The sequence below is a fragment of the Hyla sarda genome, unplaced genomic scaffold (assembly GCF_029499605.1).
Source record: "Hyla sarda isolate aHylSar1 unplaced genomic scaffold, aHylSar1.hap1 scaffold_750, whole genome shotgun sequence".
In the NCBI taxonomy this organism is placed as follows: Eukaryota; Metazoa; Chordata; class Amphibia; order Anura; family Hylidae; genus Hyla; species Hyla sarda.
The window spans coordinates 60,441-86,775 of record NW_026610774.1 but is presented as its reverse complement, the minus strand read 5'-3'; the positions used below and the strand labels follow the sequence as shown (position 1 = coordinate 86,775).

Here is a 26,335-nt window from a genome sequence, read left to right as displayed (position 1 = left end):
AGAAGCAACAGGAGATTGTTGCATCCATCTAGAACCCTCAGAACTACAGTGCTATGATGTCACTCACTTCCACAGGCCTTGCAGAGTGTAAACAACAACAACCCAGCTTTGTTGTGTATGTAACCATAGGGATTTGTGATGTCACCTAGAACCTTCACAGCAGCGACAGCTTTATGAGGAGCATCAGCACTGCTCTGCCTGAGCAGAACCATCACCGCCATAGGTTGTCAAATAACCCGGATTTAACCCACACAGGTAAGTCCAATGGGGTGCAGGCATGTCCTCTATGCTTACAGCTTCCCGTGGGTGTTGGTTTGATACCGTTTGGGGACAGCCAAGGAGGCATCTGCAGGCAACAAAGGTAGGTGTGTGCTTGTGTGTGTGTTTCCTATGCAGATCCTAAGCCCAGTGTCACATGCAAGTAGGAGGAGTAAGAAGGGTTCCTGGCAAATCCGGGTTATGGATTGCATTTAAAAAGGCCCCGTGGGAGTGCAATGGGCCCCTGTCTTGCTGCTTAGCAATAATGGTATGGGTTTAGGTTCTGCTGTGTGTACTGGTGGTTGACTGCCCCCCAGCCCAGAGTGTGCATGGAAAATTGTCTGGCAGCCTCCCTGACAGCAAGCAGTGATAGTGCCCATGAAGGGGACCTTGTTGGGCCCGCCCCTTTCACGGTTATCGCTTCTCGGCCTTTTGGCTAAGATCAAGTGTAGTATCTGTTCTTATCAGTTTAATATCTGATACGTCCCCTATCTGGGGACCATATATTAAATGGATTTTTGAGAACGGGGGCCGATTTCGAAGCTTGCTTCCGTCGCCCTATGCATTGACCCGATATGGCAGTATCTTCGGGTACAGTGCACCACCCCCTTACAGGGTTAAAAAGAAAGATTCCTACTTTCATTGCTACCTGCTTGCTGGCTAGCCAGCTAGCCAGCCCTGTGGGCCTTGCTGCTGCAGCCAAAAAACAAAAGGTGGTGCTGCTGCTGCTGCTTCTGCTGCTTCTGCTTGTGTCTGGCCGCTGTTGGAGCGTCCAGGCACAGGACTTCTGCTGCTGCTGACTAAATGGCCTCCTTAATTGGATCATTTGAGTAGCCAGCACACCTGTGCAGGTAGGGCATGACATGATAGGCAGCTGCCTTGATAGCGGGTGGGTGCTGAATGTTCCTAATTGACAAAATAAGATTAATGCTTATGAAGAAATATAAAATCTCATCCCTTCCCCAATATCGCGCCACACCCCTACCCCTTAATTCCCTGGTTGAACTTGATGGACATATGTCTTTTTTCGACCGTACTAACTATGTAACTATGTAACATAACATGGGGGGGGGGGGGGGGGGTCTCCTGGCTGTTCACACAGGTGTGTCATTGCTGTACATTGACCATGCATTGCTTCTGTGGTATTGCAAAGGCAAAGACAAATGCTTCCAGCCATCCATTGCACTAATGGATTGGTCATCAGCTGGCTGTCTATGTCCCGCATCAATATAGACCAAAGTACAGAGGGTTAGGCTATGCTATTGTGCACCTACCTGATGCATCAGAAGGTGCGAGGCCCTTGCTAAATTCTGTGCACAGACTTTGAGATCTATACTTTAGACTGTATCTAAACCTGCTCCAACATGGACTGACATTCTGGCCTACTTTCAGCCGATGCGACTTGTCTGTCGCTGAACAGTCGCTTTTTATGTATTCAGCACCTATGTATAATGTTGTAAAAATGCTCTAGAAGCTAAAGTCGCAGAAATGTCACACATATTTGGCCTGCAACTTTCTGTGCGACAAATTCAGACAGGAAAAATCAGTATAAATCCTTAGAAAATTATCCCCCAGTGTCTCCATCTGCTGGCGGTATTGAATAAGCATTGCTGCACTGATGGGGTATGCATTAGACGAAAAAAAAGAAGAAAAAGAAGAATAATACGCCCAGAAAAGAGGCGAAAAGGAGAAAAACGTAAAAAAACGTGAAAAAAAAGTAAGAGGAAGAGAAGGGAAAAAAAGGTGGAAATGGGTTTAAAAGTGATTTCGGCGGAGAAATATATATATATATATATATATATATATATATATATATATATATACGCGCACACACACACATATATATAAACGTATTCTCCGTTGAGATATTGCAGCCGCTGCTGTGTCCAGGCCCAGGAGCCTTAGCACTGTGCTGTGATGTCACTCAATACCACTGACATCACTAGGTGTAAACAACATCTCTCCTTTGCTGTGTATGTGACTATGGAGCTGTTGGTGATGTCGTCTATTATGGCCTTCATAGAAGCAACAGGAGATTGTTGCATCCATCTAGAACCCTCAGAACTACAGTGCTATGATGTCACTCACTTCCACAGGCCTTGCAGAGTGTAAACAACAACAACCCAGCTTTGTTGTGTATGTAACCATAGGGATTTGTGATGTCACCTAGAACCTTCACAGCAGCGACAGCTTTATGAGGAGCATCAGCACTGCTCTGCCTGAGCAGAACCATCACCGCCATAGGTTGTCAAATAACCCGGATTTAACCCACACAGGTAAGTCCAATGGGGTGCAGCATGTCCTCTATGCTTACAGCTTCCCGTGGGTGTTGGTTTGATACCGTTTGGGGACAGCCAAGGAGGCATCTGCAGGCAACAAAGGTAGGTGTGTGCTTGTGTGTGTGTTTCCTATGCAGATCCTAAGCCCAGTGTCACATGCAAGTAGGAGGAGTAAGAAGGGTTCCTGGCAAATCCGGGTTATGGATTGCATTTAAAAAGGCCCCGTGGGAGTGCAATGGGCCCCTGTCTTGCTGCTTAGCAATAATGGTATGGGTTTAGGTTCTGCTGTGTGTACTGGTGGTTGACTGCCCCCCAGCCCAGAGTGTGCATGGAAAATTGTCTGGCAGCCTCCCTGACAGCAAGCAGTGATAGTGCCCATGAAGGGGACCTTGTTGGGCCCGCCCCTTTCACGGTTATCGCTTCTCGGCCTTTTGGCTAAGATCAAGTGTAGTATCTGTTCTTATCAGTTTAATATCTGATACGTCCCCTATCTGGGGACCATATATTAAATGGATTTTTGAGAACGGGGGCCGATTTCGAAGCTTGCTTCCGTCGCCCTATGCATTGACCCGATATGGCAGTATCTTCGGGTACAGTGCACCACCCCCTTACAGGGTTAAAAAGAAAGATTCCTACTTTCATTGCTACCTGCTTGCTGGCTAGCCAGCTAGCCAGCCCTGTGGGCCTTGCTGCTGCAGCCAAAAAACAAAAGGTGGTGCTGCTGCTGCTGCTTCTGCTGCTTCTGCTTGTGTCTGGCCGCTGTTGGAGCGTCCAGGCACAGGACTTCTGCTGCTGCTGACTAAATGGCCTCCTTAATTGGATCATTTGAGTAGCCAGCACACCTGTGCAGGTAGGGCATGACATGATAGGCAGCTGCCTTGATAGCGGGTGGGTGCTGAATGTTCCTAATTGACAAAATAAGATTAATGCTTATGAAGAAATATAAAATCTCATCCCTTCCCCAATATCGCGCCACACCCCTACCCCTTAATTCCCTGGTTGAACTTGATGGACATATGTCTTTTTTCGACCGTACTAACTATGTAACTATGTAACATAACATGGGGGGGGGGGGGGGGGTCTCCTGGCTGTTCACACAGGTGTGTCATTGCTGTACATTGACCATGCATTGCTTCTGTGGTATTGCAAAGGCAAAGACAAATGCTTCCAGCCATCCATTGCACTAATGGATTGGTCATCAGCTGGCTGTCTATGTCCCGCATCAATATAGACCAAAGTACAGAGGGTTAGGCTATGCTATTGTGCACCTACCTGATGCATCAGAAGGTGCGAGGCCCTTGCTAAATTCTGTGCACAGACTTTGAGATCTATACTTTAGACTGTATCTAAACCTGCTCCAACATGGACTGACATTCTGGCCTACTTTCAGCCGATGCGACTTGTCTGTCGCTGAACAGTCGCTTTTTATGTATTCAGCACCTATGTATAATGTTGTAAAAATGCTCTAGAAGCTAAAGTCGCAGAAATGTCACACATATTTGGCCTGCAACTTTCTGTGCGACAAATTCAGACAGGAAAAATCAGTATAAATCCTTAGAAAATTATCCCCCAGTGTCTCCATCTGCTGGCGGTATTGAATAAGCATTGCTGCACTGATGGGGTATGCATTAGACGAAAAAAAAGAAGAAAAAGAAGAATAATACGCCCAGAAAAGAGGCGAAAAGGAGAAAAACGTAAAAAAACGTGAAAAAAAAGTAAGAGGAAGAGAAGGGAAAAAAAGGTGGAAATGGGTTTAAAAGTGATTTCGGCGGAGAAATATATATATATATATATATATATATATATATATATACGCGCACACACACACATATATATAAACGTATTCTCCGTTGAGATATTGCAGCCGCTGCTGTGTCCAGGCCCAGGAGCCTTAGCACTGTGCTGTGATGTCACTCAATACCACTGACATCACTAGGTGTAAACAACATCTCTCCTTTGCTGTGTATGTGACTATGGAGCTGTTTGGTGATGTCGTCTATTATGGCCTTCATAGAAGCAACAGGAGATTGTTGCATCCATCTAGAACCCTCAGAACTACAGTGCTATGATGTCACTCACTTCCACAGGCCTTGCAGAGTGTAAACAACAACAACCCAGCTTTGTTGTGTATGTAACCATAGGGATTTGTGATGTCACCTAGAACCTTCACAGCAGCGACAGCTTTATGAGGAGCATCAGCACTGCTCTGCCTGAGCAGAACCATCACCGCCATAGGTTGTCAAATAACCCGGATTTAACCCACACAGGTAAGTCCAATGGGGTGCAGGCATGTCCTCTATGCTTACAGCTTCCCGTGGGTGTTGGTTTGATACCTTTGGGGACAGCCAAGGAGGCATCTGCAGGCAACAAAGGTAGGTGTGTGCTTGTGTGTGTGTTTCCTATGCAGATCCTAAGCCCAGTGTCACATGCAAGTAGGAGGAGTAAGAAGGGTTCCTGGCAAATCCGGGTTATGGATTGCATTTAAAAAGGCCCCGTGGGAGTGCAATGGGCCCCTGTCTTGCTGCTTAGCAATAATGGTATGGGTTTAGGTTCTGCTGTGTGTACTGGTGGTTGACTGCCCCCCAGCCCAGAGTGTGCATGGAAAATTGTCTGGCAGCCTCCCTGACAGCAAGCAGTGATAGTGCCCATGAAGGGGACCTTGTTGGGCCCGCCCCTTTCACGGTTATCGCTTCTCGGCCTTTTGGCTAAGATCAAGTGTAGTATCTGTTCTTATCAGTTTAATATCTGATACGTCCCCTATCTGGGGACCATATATTAAATGGATTTTTGAGAACGGGGGCCGATTTCGAAGCTTGCTTCCGTCGCCCTATGCATTGACCCGATATGGCAGTATCTTCGGGTACAGTGCACCACCCCCTTACAGGGTTAAAAAGAAAGATTCCTACTTTCATTGCTACCTGCTTGCTGGCTAGCCAGCTAGCCAGCCCTGTGGGCCTTGCTGCTGCAGCCAAAAAACAAAAGGTGGTGCTGCTGCTGCTGCTTCTGCTGCTTCTGCTTGTGTCTGGCCGCTGTTGGAGCGTCCAGGCACAGGACTTCTGCTGCTGCTGACTAAATGGCCTCCTTAATTGGATCATTTGAGTAGCCAGCACACCTGTGCAGGTAGGGCATGACATGATAGGCAGCTGCCTTGATAGCGGGTGGGTGCTGAATGTTCCTAATTGACAAAATAAGATTAATGCTTATGAAGAAATATAAAATCTCATCCCTTCCCCAATATCGCGCCACACCCCTACCCCTTAATTCCCTGGTTGAACTTGATGGACATATGTCTTTTTTCGACCGTACTAACTATGTAACTATGTAACATAACATGGGGGGGGGGGGGGGGGGTCTCCTGGCTGTTCACACAGGTGTGTCATTGCTGTACATTGACCATGCATTGCTTCTGTGGTATTGCAAAGGCAAAGACAAATGCTTCCAGCCATCCATTGCACTAATGGATTGGTCATCAGCTGGCTGTCTATGTCCCGCATCAATATAGACCAAAGTACAGAGGGTTAGGCTATGCTATTGTGCACCTACCTGATGCATCAGAAGGTGCGAGGCCCTTGCTAAATTCTGTGCACAGACTTTGAGATCTATACTTTAGACTGTATCTAAACCTGCTCCAACATGGACTGACATTCTGGCCTACTTTCAGCCGATGCGACTTGTCTGTCGCTGAACAGTCGCTTTTTATGTATTCAGCACCTATGTATAATGTTGTAAAAATGCTCTAGAAGCTAAAGTCGCAGAAATGTCACACATATTTGGCCTGCAACTTTCTGTGCGACAAATTCAGACAGGAAAAATCAGTATAAATCCTTAGAAAATTATCCCCCAGTGTCTCCATCTGCTGGCGGTATTGAATAAGCATTGCTGCACTGATGGGGTATGCATTAGACGAAAAAAAAGAAGAAAAAGAAGAATAATACGCCCAGAAAAGAGGCGAAAAGGAGAAAAACGTAAAAAAACGTGAAAAAAAAGTAAGAGGAAGAGAAGGGAAAAAAAGGTGGAAATGGGTTTAAAAGTGATTTCGGCGGAGAAATATATATATATATATATATATATATATATATATATATATACGCGCACACACACACATATATATAAACGTATTCTCCGTTGAGATATTGCAGCCGCTGCTGTGTCCAGGCCCAGGAGCCTTAGCACTGTGCTGTGATGTCACTCAATACCACTGACATCACTAGGTGTAAACAACATCTCTCCTTTGCTGTGTATGTGACTATGGAGCTGTTTGGTGATGTCGTCTATTATGGCCTTCATAGAAGCAACAGGAGATTGTTGCATCCATCTAGAACCCTCAGAACTACAGTGCTATGATGTCACTCACTTCCACAGGCCTTGCAGAGTGTAAACAACAACAACCCAGCTTTGTTGTGTATGTAACCATAGGGATTTGTGATGTCACCTAGAACCTTCACAGCAGCGACAGCTTTATGAGGAGCATCAGCACTGCTCTGCCTGAGCAGAACCATCACCGCCATAGGTTGTCAAATAACCCGGATTTAACCCACACAGGTAAGTCCAATGGGGTGCAGGCATGTCCTCTATGCTTACAGCTTCCCGTGGGTGTTGGTTTGATACCGTTTGGGGACAGCCAAGGAGGCATCTGCAGGCAACAAAGGTAGGTGTGTGCTTGTGTGTGTGTTTCCTATGCAGATCCTAAGCCCAGTGTCACATGCAAGTAGGAGGAGTAAGAAGGGTTCCTGGCAAATCCGGGTTATGGATTGCATTTAAAAAGGCCCCGTGGGAGTGCAATGGGCCCCTGTCTTGCTGCTTAGCAATAATGGTATGGGTTTAGGTTCTGCTGTGTGTACTGGTGGTTGACTGCCCCCCAGCCCAGAGTGTGCATGGAAAATTGTCTGGCAGCCTCCCTGACAGCAAGCAGTGATAGTGCCCATGAAGGGGACCTTGTTGGGCCCGCCCCTTTCACGGTTATCGCTTCTCGGCCTTTTGGCTAAGATCAAGTGTAGTATCTGTTCTTATCAGTTTAATATCTGATACGTCCCCTATCTGGGGACCATATATTAAATGGATTTTTGAGAACGGGGGCCGATTTCGAAGCTTGCTTCCGTCGCCCTATGCATTGACCCGATATGGCAGTATCTTCGGGTACAGTGCACCACCCCCTTACAGGGTTAAAAAGAAAGATTCCTACTTTCATTGCTACCTGCTTGCTGGCTAGCCAGCTAGCCAGCCCTGTGGGCCTTGCTGCTGCAGCCAAAAAACAAAAGGTGGTGCTGCTGCTGCTGCTTCTGCTGCTTCTGCTTGTGTCTGGCCGCTGTTGGAGCGTCCAGGCACAGGACTTCTGCTGCTGCTGACTAAATGGCCTCCTTAATTGGATCATTTGAGTAGCCAGCACACCTGTGCAGGTAGGGCATGACATGATAGGCAGCTGCCTTGATAGCGGGTGGGTGCTGAATGTTCCTAATTGACAAAATAAGATTAATGCTTATGAAGAAATATAAAATCTCATCCCTTCCCCAATATCGCGCCACACCCCTACCCCTTAATTCCCTGGTTGAACTTGATGGACATATGTCTTTTTTCGACCGTACTAACTATGTAACTATGTAACATAACATGGGGGGGGGGGGGGGGTCTCCTGGCTGTTCACACAGGTGTGTCATTGCTGTACATTGACCATGCATTGCTTCTGTGGTATTGCAAAGGCAAAGACAAATGCTTCCAGCCATCCATTGCACTAATGGATTGGTCATCAGCTGGCTGTCTATGTCCCGCATCAATATAGACCAAAGTACAGAGGGTTAGGCTATGCTATTGTGCACCTACCTGATGCATCAGAAGGTGCGAGGCCCTTGCTAAATTCTGTGCACAGACTTTGAGATCTATACTTTAGACTGTATCTAAACCTGCTCCAACATGGACTGACATTCTGGCCTACTTTCAGCCGATGCGACTTGTCTGTCGCTGAACAGTCGCTTTTTATGTATTCAGCACCTATGTATAATGTTGTAAAAATGCTCTAGAAGCTAAAGTCGCAGAAATGTCACACATATTTGGCCTGCAACTTTCTGTGCGACAAATTCAGACAGGAAAAATCAGTATAAATCCTTAGAAAATTATCCCCCAGTGTCTCCATCTGCTGGCGGTATTGAATAAGCATTGCTGCACTGATGGGGTATGCATTAGACGAAAAAAAAGAAGAAAAAGAAGAATAATACGCCCAGAAAAGAGGCGAAAAGGAGAAAAACGTAAAAAAACGTGAAAAAAAAGTAAGAGGAAGAGAAGGGAAAAAAAGGTGGAAATGGGTTTAAAAGTGATTTCGGCGGAGAAATATATATATATATATATATATATATATATATATATATACGCGCACACACACACATATATATAAACGTATTCTCCGTTGAGATATTGCAGCCGCTGCTGTGTCCAGGCCCAGGAGCCTTAGCACTGTGCTGTGATGTCACTCAATACCACTGACATCACTAGGTGTAAACAACATCTCTCCTTTGCTGTGTATGTGACTATGGAGCTGTTTGGTGATGTCGTCTATTATGGCCTTCATAGAAGCAACAGGAGATTGTTGCATCCATCTAGAACCCTCAGAACTACAGTGCTATGATGTCACTCACTTCCACAGGCCTTGCAGAGTGTAAACAACAACAACCCAGCTTTGTTGTGTATGTAACCATAGGGATTTGTGATGTCACCTAGAACCTTCACAGCAGCGACAGCTTTATGAGGAGCATCAGCACTGCTCTGCCTGAGCAGAACCATCACCGCCATAGGTTGTCAAATAACCCGGATTTAACCCACACAGGTAAGTCCAATGGGGTGCAGGCATGTCCTCTATGCTTACAGCTTCCCGTGGGTGTTGGTTTGATACCGTTTGGGGACAGCCAAGGAGGCATCTGCAGGCAACAAAGGTAGGTGTGTGCTTGTGTGTGTGTTTCCTATGCAGATCCTAAGCCCAGTGTCACATGCAAGTAGGAGGAGTAAGAAGGGTTCCTGGCAAATCCGGGTTATGGATTGCATTTAAAAAGGCCCCGTGGGAGTGCAATGGGCCCCTGTCTTGCTGCTTAGCAATAATGGTATGGGTTTAGGTTCTGCTGTGTGTACTGGTGGTTGACTGCCCCCCAGCCCAGAGTGTGCATGGAAAATTGTCTGGCAGCCTCCCTGACAGCAAGCAGTGATAGTGCCCATGAAGGGGACCTTGTTGGGCCCGCCCCTTTCACGGTTATCGCTTCTCGGCCTTTTGGCTAAGATCAAGTGTAGTATCTGTTCTTATCAGTTTAATATCTGATACGTCCCCTATCTGGGGACCATATATTAAATGGATTTTTGAGAACGGGGGCCGATTTCGAAGCTTGCTTCCGTCGCCCTATGCATTGACCCGATATGGCAGTATCTTCGGGTACAGTGCACCACCCCCTTACAGGGTTAAAAAGAAAGATTCCTACTTTCATTGCTACCTGCTTGCTGGCTAGCCAGCTAGCCAGCCCTGTGGGCCTTGCTGCTGCAGCCAAAAAACAAAAGGTGGTGCTGCTGCTGCTGCTTCTGCTGCTTCTGCTTGTGTCTGGCCGCTGTTGGAGCGTCCAGGCACAGGACTTCTGCTGCTGCTGACTAAATGGCCTCCTTAATTGGATCATTTGAGTAGCCAGCACACCTGTGCAGGTAGGGCATGACATGATAGGCAGCTGCCTTGATAGCGGGTGGGTGCTGAATGTTCCTAATTGACAAAATAAGATTAATGCTTATGAAGAAATATAAAATCTCATCCCTTCCCCAATATCGCGCCACACCCCTACCCCTTAATTCCCTGGTTGAACTTGATGGACATATGTCTTTTTTCGACCGTACTAACTATGTAACTATGTAACATAACATGGGGGGGGGGGGGTCTCCTGGCTGTTCACACAGGTGTGTCATTGCTGTACATTGACCATGCATTGCTTCTGTGGTATTGCAAAGGCAAAGACAAATGCTTCCAGCCATCCATTGCACTAATGGATTGGTCATCAGCTGGCTGTCTATGTCCCGCATCAATATAGACCAAAGTACAGAGGGTTAGGCTATGCTATTGTGCACCTACCTGATGCATCAGAAGATGCGAGGCCCTTGCTAAATTCTGTGCACAGACTTTGAGATCTATACTTTAGACTGTATCTAAACCTGCTCCAACATGGACTGACATTCTGGCCTACTTTCAGCCGATGCGACTTGTCTGTCGCTGAACAGTCGCTTTTTATGTATTCAGCACCTATGTATAATGTTGTAAAAATGCTCTAGAAGCTAAAGTCGCAGAAATGTCACACATATTTGGCCTGCAACTTTCTGTGCGACAAATTCAGACAGGAAAAATCAGTATAAATCCTTAGAAAATTATCCCCCAGTGTCTCCATCTGCTGGCGGTATTGAATAAGCATTGCTGCACTGATGGGGTATGCATTAGACGAAAAAAAAGAAGAAAAAGAAGAATAATACGCCCAGAAAAGAGGCGAAAAGGAGAAAAACTTAAAAAAACGTGAAAAAAAAGTAAGAGGAAGAGAAGGGAAAAAAAGGTGGAAATGGGTTTAAAAGTGATTTCGGCGGAGAAATATATATATATATATATATATATATATATATATACGAGCACACACACACATATATATAAACGTATTCTCCGTTGAGATATTGCAGCCGCTGCTGTGTCCAGGCCCAGGAGCCTTAGCACTGTGCTGTGATGTCACTCAATACCACTGACATCACTAGGTGTAAACAACATCTCTCCTTTGCTGTGTATGTGACTATGGAGCTGTTTGGTGATGTCGTCTATTATGGCCTTCATAGAAGCAACAGGAGATTGTTGCATCCATCTAGAACCCTCAGAACTACAGTGCTATGATGTCACTCACTTCCACAGGCCTTGCAGAGTGTAAACAACAACAACCCAGCTTTGTTGTGTATGTAACCATAGGGATTTGTGATGTCACCTAGAACCTTCACAGCAGCGACAGCTTTATGAGGAGCATCAGCACTGCTCTGCCTGAGCAGAACCATCACCGCCATAGGTTGTCAAATAACCCGGATTTAACCCACACAGGTAAGTCCAATGGGGTGCAGGCATGTCCTCTATGCTTACAGCTTCCCGTGGGTGTTGGTTTGATACCGTTTGGGGACAGCCAAGGAGGCATCTGCAGGCAACAAAGGTAGGTGTGTGCTTGTGTGTGTGTTTCCTATGCAGATCCTAAGCCCAGTGTCACATGCAAGTAGGAGGAGTAAGAAGGGTTCCTGGCAAATCCGGGTTATGGATTGCATTTAAAAAGGCCCCGTGGGAGTGCAATGGGCCCCTGTCTTGCTGCTTAGCAATAATGGTATGGGTTTAGGTTCTGCTGTGTGTACTGGTGGTTGACTGCCCCCCAGCCCAGAGTGTGCATGGAAAATTGTCTGGCAGCCTCCCTGACAGCAAGCAGTGATAGTGCCCATGAAGGGGACCTTGTTGGGCCCGCCCCTTTCACGGTTATCGCTTCTCGGCCTTTTGGCTAAGATCAAGTGTAGTATCTGTTCTTATCAGTTTAATATCTGATACGTCCCCTATCTGGGGACCATATATTAAATGGATTTTTGAGAACGGGGGCCGATTTCGAAGCTTGCTTCCGTCGCCCTATGCATTGACCCGATATGGCAGTATCTTCGGGTACAGTGCACCACCCCCTTACAGGGTTAAAAAGAAAGATTCCTACTTTCATTGCTACCTGCTTGCTGGCTAGCCAGCTAGCCAGCCCTGTGGGCCTTGCTGCTGCAGCCAAAAAACAAAAGGTGGTGCTGCTGCTGCTGCTTCTGCTGCTTCTGCTTGTGTCTGGCCGCTGTTGGAGCGTCCAGGCACAGGACTTCTGCTGCTGCTGACTAAATGGCCTCCTTAATTGGATCATTTGAGTAGCCAGCACACCTGTGCAGGTAGGGCATGACATGATAGGCAGCTGCCTTGATAGCGGGTGGGTGCTGAATGTTCCTAATTGACAAAATAAGATTAATGCTTATGAAGAAATATAAAATCTCATCCCTTCCCCAATATCGCGCCACACCCCTACCCCTTAATTCCCTGGTTGAACTTGATGGACATATGTCTTTTTTCGACCGTACTAACTATGTAACTATGTAACATAACATGGGGGGGGGGGGGGGGGGGTCTCCTGGCTGTTCACACAGGTGTGTCATTGCTGTACATTGACCATGCATTGCTTCTGTGGTATTGCAAAGGCAAAGACAAATGCTTCCAGCCATCCATTGCACTAATGGATTGGTCATCAGCTGGCTGTCTATGTCCCGCATCAATATAGACCAAAGTACAGAGGGTTAGGCTATGCTATTGTGCACCTACCTGATGCATCAGAAGGTGCGAGGCCCTTGCTAAATTCTGTGCACAGACTTTGAGATCTATACTTTAGACTGTATCTAAACCTGCTCCAACATGGACTGACATTCTGGCCTACTTTCAGCCGATGCGACTTGTCTGTCGCTGAACAGTCGCTTTTTATGTATTCAGCACCTATGTATAATGTTGTAAAAATGCTCTAGAAGCTAAAGTCGCAGAAATGTCACACATATTTGGCCTGCAACTTTCTGTGCGACAAATTCAGACAGGAAAAATCAGTATAAATCCTTAGAAAATTATCCCCCAGTGTCTCCATCTGCTGGCGGTATTGAATAAGCATTGCTGCACTGATGGGGTATGCATTAGACGAAAAAAAAGAAGAAAAAGAAGAATAATACGCCCAGAAAAGAGGCGAAAAGGAGAAAAACGTAAAAAAACGTGAAAAAAAAGTAAGAGGAAGAGAAGGGAAAAAAAGGTGGAAATGGGTTTAAAAGTGATTTCGGCGGAGAAATATATATATATATATATATATATATATATATATATATATATATATACGCGCACACACACACATATATATAAACGTATTCTCCGTTGAGATATTGCAGCCGCTGCTGTGTCCAGGCCCAGGAGCCTTAGCACTGTGCTGTGATGTCACTCAATACCACTGACATCACTAGGTGTAAACAACATCTCTCCTTTGCTGTGTATGTGACTATGGAGCTGTTTGGTGATGTCGTCTATTATGGCCTTCATAGAAGCAACAGGAGATTGTTGCATCCATCTAGAACCCTCAGAACTACAGTGCTATGATGTCACTCACTTCCACAGGCCTTGCAGAGTGTAAACAACAACAACCCAGCTTTGTTGTGTATGTAACCATAGGGATTTGTGATGTCACCTAGAACCTTCACAGCAGCGACAGCTTTATGAGGAGCATCAGCACTGCTCTGCCTGAGCAGAACCATCACCGCCATAGGTTGTCAAATAACCCGGATTTAACCCACACAGGTAAGTCCAATGGGGTGCAGGCATGTCCTCTATGCTTACAGCTTCCCGTGGGTGTTGGTTTGATACCGTTTGGGGACAGCCAAGGAGGCATCTGCAGGCAACAAAGGTAGGTGTGTGCTTGTGTGTGTGTTTCCTATGCAGATCCTAAGCCCAGTGTCACATGCAAGTAGGAGGAGTAAGAAGGGTTCCTGGCAAATCCGGGTTATGGATTGCATTTAAAAAGGCCCCGTGGGAGTGCAATGGGCCCCTGTCTTGCTGCTTAGCAATAATGGTATGGGTTTAGGTTCTGCTGTGTGTACTGGTGGTTGACTGCCCCCCAGCCCAGAGTGTGCATGGAAAATTGTCTGGCAGCCTCCCTGACAGCAAGCAGTGATAGTGCCCATGAAGGGGACCTTGTTGGGCCCGCCCCTTTCACGGTTATCGCTTCTCGGCCTTTTGGCTAAGATCAAGTGTAGTATCTGTTCTTATCAGTTTAATATCTGATACGTCCCCTATCTGGGGACCATATATTAAATGGATTTTTGAGAACGGGGGCCGATTTCGAAGCTTGCTTCCGTCGCCCTATGCATTGACCCGATATGGCAGTATCTTCGGGTACAGTGCACCACCCCCTTACAGGGTTAAAAAGAAAGATTCCTACTTTCATTGCTACCTGCTTGCTGGCTAGCCAGCTAGCCAGCCCTGTGGGCCTTGCTGCTGCAGCCAAAAAACAAAAGGTGGTGCTGCTGCTGCTGCTTCTGCTGCTTCTGCTTGTGTCTGGCCGCTGTTGGAGCGTCCAGGCACAGGACTTCTGCTGCTGCTGACTAAATGGCCTCCTTAATTGGATCATTTGAGTAGCCAGCACACCTGTGCAGGTAGGGCATGACATGATAGGCAGCTGCCTTGATAGCGGGTGGGTGCTGAATGTTCCTAATTGACAAAATAAGATTAATGCTTATGAAGAAATATAAAATCTCATCCCTTCCCCAATATCGCGCCACACCCCTACCCCTTAATTCCCTGGTTGAACTTGATGGACATATGTCTTTTTTCGACCGTACTAACTATGTAACTATGTAACATAACATGGGGGGGGGGGGGTCTCCTGGCTGTTCACACAGGTGTGTCATTGCTGTACATTGACCATGCATTGCTTCTGTGGTATTGCAAAGGCAAAGACAAATGCTTCCAGCCATCCATTGCACTAATGGATTGGTCATCAGCTGGCTGTCTATGTCCCGCATCAATATAGACCAAAGTACAGAGGGTTAGGCTATGCTATTGTGCACCTACCTGATGCATCAGAAGGTGCGAGGCCCTTGCTAAATTCTGTGCACAGACTTTGAGATCTATACTTTAGACTGTATCTAAACCTGCTCCAACATGGACTGACATTCTGGCCTACTTTCAGCCGATGCGACTTGTCTGTCGCTGAACAGTCGCTTTTTATGTATTCAGCACCTATGTATAATGTTGTAAAAATGCTCTAGAAGCTAAAGTCGCAGAAATGTCACACATATTTGGCCTGCAACTTTCTGTGCGACAAATTCAGACAGGAAAAATCAGTATAAATCCTTAGAAAATTATCCCCCAGTGTCTCCATCTGCTGGCGGTATTGAATAAGCATTGCTGCACTGATGGGGTATGCATTAGACGAAAAAAAAGAAGAAAAAGAAGAATAATACGCCCAGAAAAGAGGCGAAAAGGAGAAAAACGTAAAAAAACGTGAAAAAAAAGTAAGAGGAAGAGAAGGGAAAAAAAGGTGGAAATGGGTTTAAAAGTGATTTCGGCGGAGAAATATATATATATATATATATATATATATATATACGCGCACACACACACATATATATAAACGTATTCTCCGTTGAGATATTGCAGCCGCTGCTGTGTCCAGGCCCAGGAGCCTTAGCACTGTGCTGTGATGTCACTCAATACCACTGACATCACTAGGTGTAAACAACATCTCTCCTTTGCTGTGTATGTGACTATGGAGCTGTTTGGTGATGTCGTCTATTATGGCCTTCATAGAAGCAACAGGAGATTGTTGCATCCATCTAGAACCCTCAGAACTACAGTGCTATGATGTCACTCACTTCCACAGGCCTTGCAGAGTGTAAACAACAACAACCCAGCTTTGTTGTGTATGTAACCATAGGGATTTGTGATGTCACCTAGAACCTTCACAGCAGCGACAGCTTTATGAGGAGCATCAGCACTGCTCTGCCTGAGCAGAACCATCACCGCCATAGGTTGTCAAATAACCCGGATTTAACCCACACAGGTAAGTCCAATGGGGTGCAGGCATGTCCTCTATGCTTACAGCTTCCCGTGGGTGTTGGTTTGATACCGTTTGGGGACAGCCAAGGAGGCATCTGCAGGCAACAAATGTAGGTGTGTGCTTGTGTGTGTGTTTCCTATGCAGATCCTAAGCCCAGTGTCACATGCAAGTAGGAGGAGTAAGAAGGGTTCCTGGCAAATCCGGGTTATGGATTGCATTTAAAAAGGCCCCGTGGGAGTGCAATGGGCCCCTGTCTTGCTGCTTAGCAATAATGGTATGGGTTTAGGTTCTGCTGTGTGTACTGGTGGTTGACTGCCCCCCAGCCCAGAGTGTGCATGGAAAATTGTCTGGCAGCCTCCCTGACAGCAAGCAGTGATAGTGCCCATGAAGGGGACCTTGTTGGGCCCGCCCCTTTCACGGTTATCGCTTCTCGGCCTTTTGGCTAAGATCAAGTGTAGTATCTGTTCTTATCAGTTTAATATCTGATACGTCCCCTATCTGGGGACCATATATTAAATGGATTTTTGAGAACGGGGGCCGATTTCGAAGCTTGCTTCCGTCGCCCTATGCATTGACCCGATATGGCGGTATCTTCGGGTACAGTGCACCACCCCCTTACAGGGTTAAAAAGAAAGATTCCTACTTTCATTGCTACCTGCTTGCTGGCTAGCCAGCTAGCCAGCCCTGTGGGCCTTGCTGCTGCAGCCAAAAAACAAAAGGTGGTGCTGCTGCTGCTGCTTCTGCTGCTTCTGCTTGTGTCTGGCCGCTGTTGGAGCGTCCAGGCACAGGACTTCTGCTGCTGCTGACTAAATGGCCTCCTTAATTGGATCATTTGAGTAGCCAGCACACCTGTGCAGGTAGGGCATGACATGATAGGCAGCTGCCTTGATAGCGGGTGGGTTCTGAATGTTCCTAATTGACAAAATAAGATTAATGCTTATGAAGAAATATAAAATCTCATCCCTTCCCCAATATCGCGCCACACCCCTACCCCTTAATTCCCTGGTTGAACTTGATGGATATATGTCTTTTTTCGACCGTACTAACTATGTAACTATGTAACATAACATGGGGGGGGGGGGGGGGGGGGGTCTCCTGGCTGTTCACACAGGTGTGTCATTGCTGTACATTGACCATGCATTGCTTCTGTGGTATTGCAAAGGCAAAGACAAATGCTTCCAGCCATCCATTGCACTAATGGATTGGTCATCAGCTGGCTGTCTATGTCCCGCATCAATATAGACCAAAGTACAGAGGGTTAGGCTATGCTATTGTGCACCTACCTGATGCATCAGAAGGTGCGAGGCCCTTGCTAAATTCTGTGCACAGACTTTGAGATCTATACTTTAGACTGTATCTAAACCTGCTCCAACATGGACTGACATTCTGGCCTACTTTCAGCCGATGCGACTTGTCTGTCGCTGAACAGTCGCTTTTTATGTATTCAGCACCTATGTATAATGTTGTAAAAATGCTCTAGAAGCTAAAGTCGCAGAAATGTCACACATATTTGGCCTGCAACTTTCTGTGCGACAAATTCAGACAGGAAAAATCAGTATAAATCCTTAGAAAATTATCCCCCAGTGTCTCCATCTGCTGGCGGTATTGAATAAGCATTGCTGCACTGATGGGGTATGCATTAGACGAAAAAAAAGAAGAAAAAGAAGAATAATACGCCCAGAAAAGAGGCGAAAAGGAGAAAAACGTAAAAAAACGTGAAAAAAAAGTAAGAGGAAGAGAAGGGAAAAAAAGGTGGAAATGGGTTTAAAAGTGATTTCGGCGGAGAAATATATATATATATATATATATATATATATATATATATATACGCGCACACACACACATATATATAAACGTATTCTCCGTTGAGATATTGCAGCCGCTGCTGTGTCCAGGCCCAGGAGCCTTAGCACTGTGCTGTGATGTCACTCAATACCACTGACATCACTAGGTGTAAACAACATCTCTCCTTTGCTGTGTATGTGACTATGGAGCTGTTTGGTGATGTCGTCTATTATGGCCTTCATAGAAGCAACAGGAGATTGTTGCATCCATCTAGAACCCTCAGAACTACAGTGCTATGATGTCACTCACTTCCACAGGCCTTGCAGAGTGTAAACAACAACAACCCAGCTTTGTTGTGTATGTAACCATAGGGATTTGTGATGTCACCTAGAACCTTCACAGCAGCGACAGCTTTATGAGGAGCATCAGCACTGCTCTGCCTGAGCAGAACCATCACCGCCATAGGTTGTCAAATAACCCGGATTTAACCCACACAGGTAAGTCCAATGGGGTGCAGGCATGTCCTCTATGCTTACAGCTTCCCGTGGGTGTTGGTTTGATACCGTTTGGGGACAGCCAAGGAGGCATCTGCAGGCAACAAAGGTAGGTGTGTGCTTGTGTGTGTGTTTCCTATGCAGATCCTAAGCCCAGTGTCACATGCAAGTAGGAGGAGTAAGAAGGGTTCCTGGCAAATCCGGGTTATGGATTGCATTTAAAAAGGCCCCGTGGGAGTGCAATGGGCCCCTGTCTTGCTGCTTAGCAATAATGGTATGGGTTTAGGTTCTGCTGTGTGTACTGGTGGTTGACTGCCCCCCAGCCCAGAGTGTGCATGGAAAATTGTCTGGCAGCCTCCCTGACAGCAAGCAGTGATAGTGCCCATGAAGGGGACCTTGTTGGGCCCGCCCCTTTCACGGTTATCGCTTCTCGGCCTTTTGGCTAAGATCAAGTGTAGTATCTGTTCTTATCAGTTTAATATCTGATACGTCCCCTATCTGGGGACCATATATTAAATGGATTTTTGAGAACGGGGGCCGATTTCGAAGCTTGCTTCCGTCGCCCTATGCATTGACCCGATATGGCAGTATCTTCGGGTACAGTGCACCACCCCCTTACAGGGTTAAAAAGAAAGATTCCTACTTTCATTGCTACCTGCTTGCTGGCTAGCCAGCTAGCCAGCCCTGTGGGCCTTGCTGCTGCAGCCAAAAAACAAAAGGTGGTGCTGCTGCTGCTGCTTCTGCTGCTTCTGCTTGTGTCTGGCCGCTGTTGGAGCGTCCAGGCACAGGACTTCTGCTGCTGCTGACTAAATGGCCTCCTTAATTGGATCATTTGAGTAGCCAGCACACCTGTGCAGGTAGGGCATGACATGATAGGCAGCTGCCTTGATAGCGGGTGGGTGCTGAATGTTCCTAATTGACAAAATAAGATTAATGCTTATGAAGAAATATAAAATCTCATCCCTTCCCCAATATCGCGCCACACCCCTACCCCTTAATTCCCTGGTTGAACTTGATGGACATATGTCTTTTTTCGACCGTACTAACTATGTAACTATGTAACATAACATGGGGGGGGGGGGGTCTCCTGGCTGTTCACACAGGTGTGTCATTGCTGTACATTGACCATGCATTGCTTCTGTGGTATTGCAAAGGCAAAGACAAATGCTTCCAGCCATCCATTGCACTAATGGATTGGTCATCAGCTGGCTGTCTATGTCCCGCATCAATATAGACCAAAGTACAGAGGGTTAGGCTATGCTATTGTGCACCTACCTGATGCATCAGAAGGTGCGAGGCCCTTGCTAAATTCTGTGCACAGACTTTGAGATCTATACTTTAGACTGTATCTAAACCTGCTCCAACATGGACTGACATTCTGGCCTACTTTCAGCCGATGCGACTTGTCTGTCGCTGAACAGTCGCTTTTTATGTATTCAGCACCTATGTATAATGTTGTAAAAATGCTCTAGAAGCTAAAGTCGCAGAAATGTCACACATATTTGGCCTGCAACTTTCTGTGCGACAAATTCAGACAGGAAAAATCAGTATAAATCCTTAGAAAATTATCCCCCAGTGTCTCCATCTGCTGGCGGTATTGAATAAGCATTGCTGCACTGATGGGGTATGCATTAGACGAAAAAAAAGAAGAAAAAGAAGAATAATACGCCCAGAAAAGAGGCGAAAAGGAGAAAAACGTAAAAAAACGTGAAAAAAAAGTAAGAGGAAGAGAAGGGAAAAAAAGGTGGAAATGGGTTTAAAAGTGATTTCGGCGGAGAAATATATATATATATATATATATATATATATATACGCGCACACACACACATATATATAAACGTATTCTCCGTTGAGATATTGCAGCCGCTGCTGTGTCCAGGCCCAGGAGCCTTAGCACTGTGCTGTGATGTCACTCAATACCACTGACATCACTAGGTGTAAACAACATCTCTCCTTTGCTGTGTATGTGACTATGGAGCTGTTTGGTGATGTCGTCTATTATGGCCTTCATAGAAGCAACAGGAGATTGTTGCATCCATCTAGAACCCTCAGAACTACAGTGCTATGATGTCACTCACTTCCACAGGCCTTGCAGAGTGTAAACAACAACAACCCAGCTTTGTTGTGTATGTAACCATAGGGATTTGTGATGTCACCTAGAACCTTCACAGCAGCGACAGCTTTATGAGGAGCATCAGCACTGCTCTGCCTGAGCAGAACCATCACCGCCATAGGTTGTCAAATAACCCGGATTTAACCCACACAGGTAAGTCCAATGGGGTGCAGGCATGTCCTCTATGCTTACAGCTTCCCGTGGGTGTTGGTTTGATACCGTTTGGGGACAGCCAAGGAGGCATCTGCAGGCAACAAATGTAGGTGTGTGCTTGTGTGTGTGTTTCCTATGCAGATCCTAAGCCCAGTGTCACATGCAAGTAGGAGGAGTAAGAAGGGTTCCTGGCAAATCCGGGTTATGGATTGCATTTAAAAAGGCCCCGTGGGAGTGCAATGGGCCCCTGTCTTGCTGCTTAGCAATAATGGTATGGGTTTAGGTTCTGCTGTGTGTACTGGTGGTTGACTGCCCCCCAGCCCAGAGTGTGCATGGAAAATTGTCTGGCAGCCTCCCTGACAGCAAGCAGTGATAGTGCCCATGAAGGGGACCTTGTTGGGCCCGCCCCTTTCACGGTTATCGCTTCTCGGCCTTTTGGCTAAGATCAAGTGTAGTATCTGTTCTTATCAGTTTAATATCTGATACGTCCCCTATCTGGGGACCATATATTAAATGGATTTTTGAGAACGGGGGCCGATTTCGAAGCTTGCTTCCGTCGCCCTATGCATTGACCCGATATGGCGGTATCTTCGGGTACAGTGCACCACCCCCTTACAGGGTTAAAAAGAAAGATTCCTACTTTCATTGCTACCTGCTTGCTGGCTAGCCAGCTAGCCAGCCCTGTGGGCCTTGCTGCTGCAGCCAAAAAACAAAAGGTGGTGCTGCTGCTGCTGCTTCTGCTGCTTCTGCTTGTGTCTGGCCGCTGTTGGAGCGTCCAGGCACAGGACTTCTGCTGCTGCTGACTAAATGGCCTCCTTAATTGGATCATTTGAGTAGCCAGCACACCTGTGCAGGTAGGGCATGACATGATAGGCAGCTGCCTTGATAGCGGGTGGGTTCTGAATGTTCCTAATTGACAAAATAAGATTAATGCTTATGAAGAAATATAAAATCTCATCCCTTCCCCAATATCGCGCCACACCCCTACCCCTTAATTCCCTGGTTGAACTTGATGGATATATGTCTTTTTTCGACCGTACTAACTATGTAACTATGTAACATAACATGGGGGGGGGGGGGGGGGGGGTCTCCTGGCTGTTCACACAGGTGTGTCATTGCTGTACATTGACCATGCATTGCTTCTGTGGTATTGCAAAGGCAAAGACAAATGCTTCCAGCCATCCATTGCACTAATGGATTGGTCATCAGCTGGCTGTCTATGTCCCGCATCAATATAGACCAAAGTACAGAGGGTTAGGCTATGCTATTGTGCACCTACCTGATGCATCAGAAGGTGCGAGGCCCTTGCTAAATTCTGTGCACAGACTTTGAGATCTATACTTTAGACTGTATCTAAACCTGCTCCAACATGGACTGACATTCTGGCCTACTTTCAGCCGATGCGACTTGTCTGTCGCTGAACAGTCGCTTTTTATGTATTCAGCACCTATGTATAATGTTGTAAAAATGCTCTAGAAGCTAAAGTCGCAGAAATGTCACACATATTTGGCCTGCAACTTTCTGTGCGACAAATTCAGACAGGAAAAATCAGTATAAATCCTTAGAAAATTATCCCCCAGTGTCTCCATCTGCTGGCGGTATTGAATAAGCATTGCTGCACTGATGGGGTATGCATTAGACGAAAAAAAAGAAGAAAAAGAAGAATAATACGCCCAGAAAAGAGGCGAAAAGGAGAAAAACGTAAAAAAACGTGAAAAAAAAGTAAGAGGAAGAGAAGGGAAAAAAAGGTGGAAATGGGTTTAAAAGTGATTTCGGCGGAGAAATATATATATATATATATATATATATATATATATATATATATATACGCGCACACACACACATATATATAAACGTATTCTCCGTTGAGATATTGCAGCCGCTGCTGTGTCCAGGCCCAGGAGCCTTAGCACTGTGCTGTGATGTCACTCAATACCACTGACATCACTAGGTGTAAACAACATCTCTCCTTTGCTGTGTATGTGACTATGGAGCTGTTTGGTGATGTCGTCTATTATGGCCTTCATAGAAGCAACAGGAGATTGTTGCATCCATCTAGAACCCTCAGAACTACAGTGCTATGATGTCACTCACTTCCACAGGCCTTGCAGAGTGTAAACAACAACAACCCAGCTTTGTTGTGTATGTAACCATAGGGATTTGTGATGTCACCTAGAACCTTCACAGCAGCGACAGCTTTATGAGGAGCATCAGCACTGCTCTGCCTGAGCAGAACCATCACCGCCATAGGTTGTCAAATAACCCGGATTTAACCCACACAGGTAAGTCCAATGGGGTGCAGGCATGTCCTCTATGCTTACAGCTTCCCGTGGGTGTTGGTTTGATACCGTTTGGGGACAGCCAAGGAGGCATCTGCAGGCAACAAAGGTAGGTGTGTGCTTGTGTGTGTGTTTCCTATGCAGATCCTAAGCCCAGTGTCACATGCAAGTAGGAGGAGTAAGAAGGGTTCCTGGCAAATCCGGGTTATGGATTGCATTTAAAAAGGCCCCGTGGGAGTGCAATGGGCCCCTGTCTTGCTGCTTAGCAATAATGGTATGGGTTTAGGTTCTGCTGTGTGTACTGGTGGTTGACTGCCCCCCAGCCCAGAGTGTGCATGGAAAATTGTCTGGCAGCCTCCCTGACAGCAAGCAGTGATAGTGCCCATGAAGGGGACCTTGTTGGGCCCGCCCCTTTCACGGTTATCGCTTCTCGGCCTTTTGGCTAAGATCTTGTATCTTGTCAAGGGGCTCTGAGTTCGTCGAACCTTCGGCCTTGAGGCATCGGCGGTTTTTTAGCCGTCTTAAGCCTCATGCTGCTATAGGAGGAGGACTTACAAAGAACGGGAAGGCGATCCCCCATGGCGACCCTTAGGTTTGCTGCGCATACTGAAACTCGGATTAAGAACACCTTCCGTATTGAAGTGGATGAGGAGAAAAAGGAGAAGATGACTTTGGAATTTTTTGTCAAGAGAATTATGCTGGATTTATTGCACATTCAGAGAGAAGATGTGTTTTGCCTAAAAGACCCAGGTAAAGGACTTTTCATTCTTACCTTGACTTCCGCATCTGCATGTGACCATATGTTTGAGAAAGTTCGGGAGCTTGCCAATGAGGAGGATATGAAAGGACTTGTTTTCATTGCTCTATATTCTAATGGCGATGTTCCACTGGTGGTTACTATGCACGATCCATACGTGGATATAAGAGACATTGTCTTATTTTTAAACCAATATTGTGCGGAAGTCAAATACTCTCATAAAATAATGAATGCAATGGACTTTTGGACTGGAAAGCATAAGTTTGCTGTTAAGTTCAGAGAAGATGTGAGAGGAATTGGAGGTCTGTGTCGCCCACCTGCAAATTTTTTAATTGGGCGTAAACGTGGCTATTTATTCTACCCTGGGATGCCGTATTATTGCAGGAAATGCCATGAATATGGTCATACACAAGAATCTTGCAAAGAGGAAGTGGTTATTTGCAAAAGATGTGGCCAAAAAGGCCACACCACTTTGGACTGTCAAAATGAGATTCTGTGTAATGTGTGTAAGCGGAAAGGACACGCTTTTAAGGATTGTCCTCAACGCTCCTGGGCCAATATTGTGGCTACGTCGGCTGGTCCCTCGATGAGGAAGAGCTCCATGGATGCTGTGCCTGTGCCTAAGACCCACACCCTGAAAGTGATGCCTGAGTCTTCTGCTACCGGAATTCCTGTGATACCTGCTGTGGCTCATGTCTCCAAAAGCATTGTGTCCCCGGGGAAGGTCGTGGGACCTGAGACAGAAGTGAGGGGTTCTCCTCTCATGGAAGTTGAGGGTCCTGGACCGCCCAGAAGGGATACAGAGGAGATGGATGTAGAAGAACGGCGAAAGAGGAAAAGCAGAGACCGGAAAGAGGAAAAGGGCCTTAACATCAAAAGGAGTGGTCGAGTTAGTGCGGACGAGGGGAACGTGGAGATTGTCTGCCAAAAGGTTATTACAGCATCCGACCCTGTTAATATTGAGGAATTTGTGTCACCACCTACAGATTGGGGTTCTTTGTCTGAGGATAATGAATGACCCAGGAGCTACCAAGTGTTAATATCTCCTCCTTCAATGTGAGGAGTTTGAAGAGCCCAGAGAGGAGGGCTGCTTTATTTTCTTTCTTGTCTTCTTTGCCTACAGACATTTTATTTTTACAGGAATGTGCCATTGATTATGATATCAATTATTCATCTTTGAGATCTGAATGGACTCTTGGCCCGTCTGTGTGGTCAGGGGATAATGAGAGGAAAGTGACTGGTGTTGGCATACTGTTCAAGAGCAGTGAGTATAAAGTTACCTCCTTCACAGACATTGTACCCGGTAGAGCCCTGCTCGTTCATATTATTTATAATGACATGAATATGAGACTTTTAAATGTATATGCCTCTCCAGATAAGGATGAAAGATCTGATTTATTAGAGAAAATTCAGTTTTATTTACCGGGTTCATCCCCGCTTATCATCGCTGGTGATTTTAATTGTATAATGGCAGGAGAGGAGCGGGCTGGAGGATCTGAACAAAGGAAAGATAAGACTGAAAAACAACTAAAGGATTTTATAGTTGATTTTAATTTAAAAGATTTGTGGAGAACCTCTTTCCCTAATGACCCTGGGTATACCTGGGAGAATAGCCTTTATATGTCAAGGATTGATTATATTTTTGCTTCTGGATTTGCATTTTATGGGAATATGCAATTGACTTCTACCTTTTTTTCAGATCATAAGATTTTATCTGCTACATGTAAGTTTGATGGGGTTTGCAGAGCCAAAGGAGTCTGGCGTCTGAATGTCTCTTTGCTTGAAGATGAAGAAATTAAATGTAATTTTATCTATCTTTTTAAAAAATTGCAGAACTCAAGGACTAATTTTAATTCTCTTTTAGCATGGTGGGAATTCTGCAAGGTAAAATTTAAAGAGTATTTTATTAAGATGGGTGTTAAAAAAACAAAAGAGAAATTGAAATGGTATAGAGATCTTAACACAAAACTACAAACCTATTATCAACTCAAAGAGCTGGGTGTATATGTAGACGATCTGATTTTAAGTGTTAAAAGTGATATTCAGAAGGCTATAACTAACAAAGGGAAAGAAATAATTTTTAACTCCAAAGTTGAATGTAAAGAGAAGGATGAAAAGTGTACAAGATTCTTTTTTAAAAAGGTAATGGAAACAAAAAAGTTAATGATTAACATTGAGGATGAAACTACTAATGTAGGAATGTTATCCAAAGCTAAATCCTTTTATCAAGATCTGTTTAATGAGAAACCCATTGATATATCTGCTGCTAATTTTCTCCTAAGCACTTTAGATTGTGGTTTAAGTAAGGAGGACCAAGATGCACTTTGCACAGAAGTAAGATGCCAAGAATTAGAAATTGCTGCTAAAAGTTTATCCACAGGTAAAACACCAGGTTCGGATGGACTTCCTGTAGAGTTTTATAAAACCTTTTGGGAGATTTTTAAAGATGATTTGCTTAATATTTTTAAGGAGGCTTTTAATTCTGATGTTCTACCTTTATCTTGGAGGAGTGGTATAGTGTCTCTGATCCCCAAAAAGGGGGATAGGAACAGCTTAGAAAATTGGAGACCAATTACGCTTCTTAATGTTGATTAT

The 26,335-nt window shown here is 45.6% G+C and overlaps 10 non-coding genes across 10 annotated transcripts; all 10 read left to right on the top strand.

Moving 5' to 3' along the window:
• Positions 1 to 674: 674 nt before the first annotated feature.
• Positions 675 to 865, top strand: LOC130345383 (U2 spliceosomal RNA). Its single transcript, XR_008884108.1, has one exon. It is a non-coding gene; the product is annotated as a U2 spliceosomal RNA (small nuclear RNA).
• A 2,087-nt stretch (positions 866 to 2,952) lies between these two features.
• LOC130345382 (U2 spliceosomal RNA) lies at positions 2,953 to 3,143 on the top strand. Its single transcript, XR_008884106.1, has one exon. It is a non-coding gene; the product is annotated as a U2 spliceosomal RNA (small nuclear RNA).
• Positions 3,144 to 5,222: 2,079 nt separating this feature from the next.
• Positions 5,223 to 5,413, top strand: LOC130345381 (U2 spliceosomal RNA). Its single transcript, XR_008884105.1, has one exon. It is a non-coding gene; the product is annotated as a U2 spliceosomal RNA (small nuclear RNA).
• A 2,085-nt stretch (positions 5,414 to 7,498) lies between these two features.
• Positions 7,499 to 7,689, top strand: LOC130345380 (U2 spliceosomal RNA). Its single transcript, XR_008884104.1, has one exon. It is a non-coding gene; the product is annotated as a U2 spliceosomal RNA (small nuclear RNA).
• Positions 7,690 to 9,770: 2,081 nt separating this feature from the next.
• LOC130345379 (U2 spliceosomal RNA) lies at positions 9,771 to 9,961 on the top strand. The gene has a single exon (XR_008884103.1). It is a non-coding gene; the product is annotated as a U2 spliceosomal RNA (small nuclear RNA).
• Positions 9,962 to 12,035: 2,074 nt separating this feature from the next.
• On the top strand, positions 12,036 to 12,226 carry LOC130345377 (U2 spliceosomal RNA). The gene has a single exon (XR_008884102.1). It is a non-coding gene; the product is annotated as a U2 spliceosomal RNA (small nuclear RNA).
• A 2,092-nt stretch (positions 12,227 to 14,318) lies between these two features.
• LOC130345376 (U2 spliceosomal RNA) lies at positions 14,319 to 14,509 on the top strand. The gene has a single exon (XR_008884101.1). It is a non-coding gene; the product is annotated as a U2 spliceosomal RNA (small nuclear RNA).
• A 2,072-nt stretch (positions 14,510 to 16,581) lies between these two features.
• On the top strand, positions 16,582 to 16,772 carry LOC130345340 (U2 spliceosomal RNA). Its single transcript, XR_008884070.1, has one exon. It is a non-coding gene; the product is annotated as a U2 spliceosomal RNA (small nuclear RNA).
• A 2,088-nt stretch (positions 16,773 to 18,860) lies between these two features.
• On the top strand, positions 18,861 to 19,051 carry LOC130345374 (U2 spliceosomal RNA). The gene has a single exon (XR_008884099.1). It is a non-coding gene; the product is annotated as a U2 spliceosomal RNA (small nuclear RNA).
• A 2,072-nt stretch (positions 19,052 to 21,123) lies between these two features.
• Positions 21,124 to 21,314, top strand: LOC130345339 (U2 spliceosomal RNA). The gene has a single exon (XR_008884069.1). It is a non-coding gene; the product is annotated as a U2 spliceosomal RNA (small nuclear RNA).
• The last annotated feature ends 5,021 nt before the right edge of the window (positions 21,315 to 26,335 follow it).